The 5,015-nt window shown below is 41.2% G+C and overlaps 1 long non-coding RNA gene across 1 annotated transcript in view; it reads left to right on the top strand.

Annotated features, from left to right (window-relative positions):
* Positions 1 to 4,722, top strand: part of LOC138162105 (uncharacterized) — a 7,209-nt gene extending 2,487 nt beyond the window's left edge. Inside the window, exons 2-3 of the long non-coding RNA XR_011168557.1 lie at positions 3,474 to 3,583; positions 4,453 to 4,722. This is a non-coding gene — a long non-coding RNA (uncharacterized lncRNA). The remainder of the gene's footprint in view (positions 1 to 3,473; positions 3,584 to 4,452) is intronic.
* The last annotated feature ends 293 nt before the right edge of the window (positions 4,723 to 5,015 follow it).

Here is a 5,015-nt window from a genome sequence, read left to right as displayed (position 1 = left end):
TTAGATTTACCTTTTGAACCCTGAGAATAGCAGGCGGCTGCCTTTTGGGGACCTGACTTCCATCGCCCTGGAGGAGGTGGTACAGTGCTTAACACAATGTTGGACATTCAGTAGGTACTTCATAAATCCTAGTTGACTGACTGGTATAAAAGTATGTCCAGTATACTGTTCCACTTGATGAAGAAATTTCAGTCTTAAAAAGGAACCGAGGGACAATGAAAAACACACTGAATTTGGCATCAATGAACCTGGATTTGAATCCCATCTTTTCTATGTACTTCCAGTGTGACCTTGAATAAGCAATCTCTCCTCTCTCTGGGTTTCCTCTTTTGTAAAATGAGGAGGTTGATTGAGATGATCACTAAGGTCCCTCCCTTCTCTAAACCTACAAGTTTTATGAATTATTCCTCATAAAAGAAAAGTGGATCAAATGGTGGCCTTCTCTAGTACAGGATGAGGAGGAAGGGAGGGAGGGAGACAGTTTGGAACTTAAAATGTAACAAATAAATAAATTAAATTAAATTTTCAAATAAGAAAAGAAAACTGGAATGATTGAAAGGAACCAGGTTCTTACATCCTTACTCTGAATTTAGAGTCAGAGATTGCAGGTCTGAAGCCCAGTTGGGTAAGTCACTTTCTCTAAGCCTCAGTTTCCTCTTTTTATAAAAAAAAAAGGGGGGGGGGTGTTTAAAAAAAAGTTACCCATTCTTTTTTTTTTTTTTTTTTTTTTTAAGCAATCAGGGTTAAGTAACTTGCTCAAGGTTACACAGCCAGTTATTTCTGGGTGTGGTGCTGAGTATCTGAGCCCGGATTTGAGCCAGGTCATCCCGACACTGGAGCTGGTGCTCTTACTCGCTGAGCCACCTGGCCGCCCCTAAGCAATTGGGGTTAAGTAACTTGCTCAAGGTTACACAGCCAGGTGTTTCTGGGTGGGTGCTAAGTGTCTGAGCCCTGGATTCGATCTCCAGGTGTTCTCAACACTGGAGCCGGTGCTCTTACTTGCTGTGCTACCTGGCTGCCCCTCACCATTACTTTTCACTTCTCTATGGGATAGTGGGGATGACCTGTGTTACATAAAATTCTATTCCCTCTGTCCACCCAACCCCCAGCAATATACAAGGGGATTGGGCTTCTGTTCAGAGGAAAGTAACATACACCAGGGTAGACTAAACAATCCCATTCTGTCCTATTGAGGTAGGGAGGGGAGCAGCAAAGGAAGAGAGGCCCTGTTGTTACTAGGTTAAATGACTTTGGATTGCCTCCCAGATAGGAAGGAAGTGCTGTAATGACTTTTCAGCCACATAACCCTGTGAGGGGTGGGCCAGGAGAGGGAGAGCAGTCCCTGGGCTGGCATTGGGCCTTACCTCAGGGGGCCAACCATCCTGTTGATGGGGTCTTTGGTCTGCACTCAAGGCTCAGGCCCACCCAAGTCTGGATTTGGTGAATTGGAGATTTGTTCCAAGCTGTTCTCCAAAGAACTTCCAGAGATGCAAGCTCCCACCCCCTTGACTCACCTGAGAATTTTGTTTCTTGTTATGGTGAATGAATGAGTAAATGAATGGATAATGGATGGATGGATGGATGGGTGGATGAATGAATGAACAAATCATTGTGTCCCAATTCCTAGTAGCTATATTACTTTTGGATTTCTTTGAACCTCTCCATCATGCCTTCCTTTCTCAGGAAACTCATTATTGGGAAATCTCATTCTCCTGAAAGTTTGAATCTATCTGGTCCTCACATCTCATCAGTACACTCTGCCTCTCTGGCTGAAGGGCAGAGCCATGGGTTCCAGGACCTCTTTTTAAGAAAGGGGCTCAACACACTCCTCCCCATTTCCTATACTGCTTTTAGACTTCTTTGGAATTCTCCATTATGCCTGGGCAGGAAACCTTTCCCTCATTCCAACCCCCAACCACTTTTCAGTTTCTCTTTGTCTGTCATCTTCCCCCAGTAGATTGTAAGCTCTTTGATGCCTGGGACTGTCTTTATTTAAACTTGTATTTATATCCTAGTGCTTAGCACAGTGCTCAGCACATAGTAGGACTTAATAAATGTTTATTGACTAACTGATTATCAGCCAGGTACTGTAAGCCTAGTATGTAAGTATAAAACAAAAACATTCCCCTGACTTCAAAGAGTTTGCATCCTGATAGAGCAGAGAGTGTAAAGAGGGGAGTAGTGACCAGGGAAGGGCATTTTGGTTTGGAAAGTCGCAGAGACATCATAGGATTATAGGATCCTGACTGTAGGGATCTCAGAGGCTATATAGTCTAACACCTTCATTTTCATTTATTTCATTCTTACTTTAATTTAATATCCCCCAATCACGTATAAAAACATTTTGACATTCTTTTTCAAATTTTGAGTTCCAAACTCTCTCCCTCCTTCCCCTCCCCGCCCCATTGAGAAAGCAAGCAATTTGACATAAGTTGTACATGTGTAGTCATGTAAAACACATTTCCATGTAAGTCATGCTGTGAAAGAAAACAGAGACAAAAACCCCCAAGAAAAAAAAGAAAGTAAAGAAGTATTTTTGATCTGCACTCAGGCTCCACCATTTCTTTCTCTGGAGATGGACAGCACCATTCATTGATAAGTCGTTTAGAATTGTCTTGGATCACTGTACTGCTAACAATAGCTAAGTTATTCATTGTAGATCATCACACAATATTGCTGTCACTGTAAACAATGTTCTCCTGTTTCTGTTCCTTTCATTTTGCATCAGTTCATGTAAGTCTTTCCAGGTTTTTCTGAGAGTATCCTGCTCATCATTTCTTAAAGCACAATAATATTCCATCACCATCACCCACAACAACTCAACACCCTCGTTTTTGAGGCCCAGTAAAGTTGAATGACTTGCCCAAAACTCACAGTAATATGAGTTGCTTTAGAATAAATGAACGGGAGTGTGGACTGGATTATTGTGCCCAAAGTAATAGGGGATCAATTGAATTTGCACTTACTCCTTAAGTTCACCAATTAATACAGTTCAACCCCATGGTAGGAGTTCAAAATCTGAGTTGGGGAGAAATATCCCCATCTACTGGGGCATGGTTTCTAAAGATTCCACCTGGGGGGAGGGAGTTTGAATGAATTGGGTGTACCCAGCCTGGAAAACTCATGGGAAACACGATAGTATCTTCCAGCTGTCATGGGAAGGAAAGATTAGACTTGTTCCATTTGGCTTTGGAGGGCAGACCTAGGAACAATGGAAAGAAACTTTAGAGAAGCAAATTTAGATTCAAGGTCAGCAAACAACTTCCTAAGAATGAGAGTTGTCCTACAGTGGAACAGACTAGAGAGGTGGTGGACTTCTCCTTGGAGGTCTTTGAGCCAGAGGCTGGTTATCTATTTGTCAAGAATGTGATAATAAGAATTCCTTTCTTGAAAGGGATTAGATTAAACTGGAGGCTGAGCTCCCTTCTAACTCTCAAATTCTGAGATTTTTCTCCCCCCCCCCATTATTCCAGGTGGAGTGAAAGAGCTGCAGCAAGGAGAATGCTAAGATGGCCTGGGTCTACAACTACATGGGATCCAAAGCATGGTCTAGGTTGGGGTTGTCTAGATAAGAGAAGAGGAGGTGAGTTTTCACTTGTTAATTCAGGGAACAAATGGATCCAGGGGTGAAGATTAGGGATATTTACCCACAAGGCTTTTTACCAAGTACTCAGAACTCATTCACCCTGCTCCACACACACACACACACACACACACACACACACACACACGACTCTCAGTAATAAGAATAAATGAAGAGAAGAGAGAAGGAAAAAAACAAACTTAGTTGAAACTAAGGTCCAAATAAGCCTAGAGTCAGTTGACTACAGGTCAGAGATTGTTGTCATGGGCATAGAATATGAGAATAAAGTTTTGTTCTCAAAGACCTATCCAGTTCAAAGATCTGAGAGAAAGGAATGCAAAAATAACTTGCCTGGAAGGAGAAGTCTTTCGGTTTGGATGGAGTGACTTATTCATGGGAAAGATCTGGACACAATATCCTGAGACACAATGGCCAGCCTTGGGAGGGACCAAATTATGGTCCCTCATTATGGATTTCCAAGAAAATTGTCTATGACTCCATTTTGATTAATTGATAAATTAGGGGTTCTTAGCCTTTTTTGTCTCCTGGATCCTTTGGGCATTTTTAGAATAAAGTTAAGTGCCTAAAATCCATAGAATTTAAAAGGAAACCAATTATTTTGAAAGACACTTATAAAAATTATTTTTTTCTAAAACCCAAGTTCATAGATGCCAATGTAAGAGCCCCTTTGTAAAGATATCATATGATTTCAACAGATTAACTCTGGAACAGACCTTAGAGACCAACCCTATCATTTTCTAGATGTGAATACCAAGGTCCAGAAAGGTGTGCTGATTGGCTTAACTGCTCACACAGACTGTAAGTGGCAGAACCTCTATTTCTGACTCTAAATCCATTTTTCTTTCCAGTGGACCCACTAAGGAATGCTTGTTCAAGGAGAAGTTGGACCACAGGTCTCTTCCAAGCCTGTGACTCTGAGTCTCCATCTCTAACATTGTTAAAAAGAGTATAGAAGAATATGAAAATGTATTACATGATTGCACATGTGTAACCTATACTGGATTTCTTACCATCTCAAGGAGGGCGAGATAGAATTTGGAACTCAAAACTTTAAAAAATGTTAAAAATTGTTTTTAACGTGTAATTGGGGGAAAATAAAAGATTATTTTTAAAAAGAATAGTATAGATGCTTACTTTTCGGTCTATAGATGTATCCTGATGTATGTGAAAATCTTACATTATGGCAGAATGGAGCATGAATACAGTATCCCACTTTAAATACTTTGGCTCATTCACCTACAGCTGGAAGGGTTATCCCAAGCTCCTGTCAAGATATTAAGAGATAGCCTGTTTTCCAAAACTAAGGCCCAGCAAGCAAGCTTGTGCCCTGAGCTTGGCATAACACCATCACCCTCTGGATGATCTCAGCCACAGCAAAATCCCAGAATTGTTTGTATTGCTTTGACCAGCA

Source organism: Petaurus breviceps, unplaced genomic scaffold, assembly GCF_028583685.1.
Source record: "Petaurus breviceps papuanus isolate PSGF00001 unplaced genomic scaffold, PetGlider_PUasm1.0 103, whole genome shotgun sequence".
NCBI lineage: Eukaryota > Metazoa > Chordata > Mammalia > Diprotodontia > Petauridae > Petaurus > Petaurus breviceps.
Note: the sequence above shows the minus strand (reverse complement) of the source record. Positions and strands in the feature narration are given on the sequence as shown.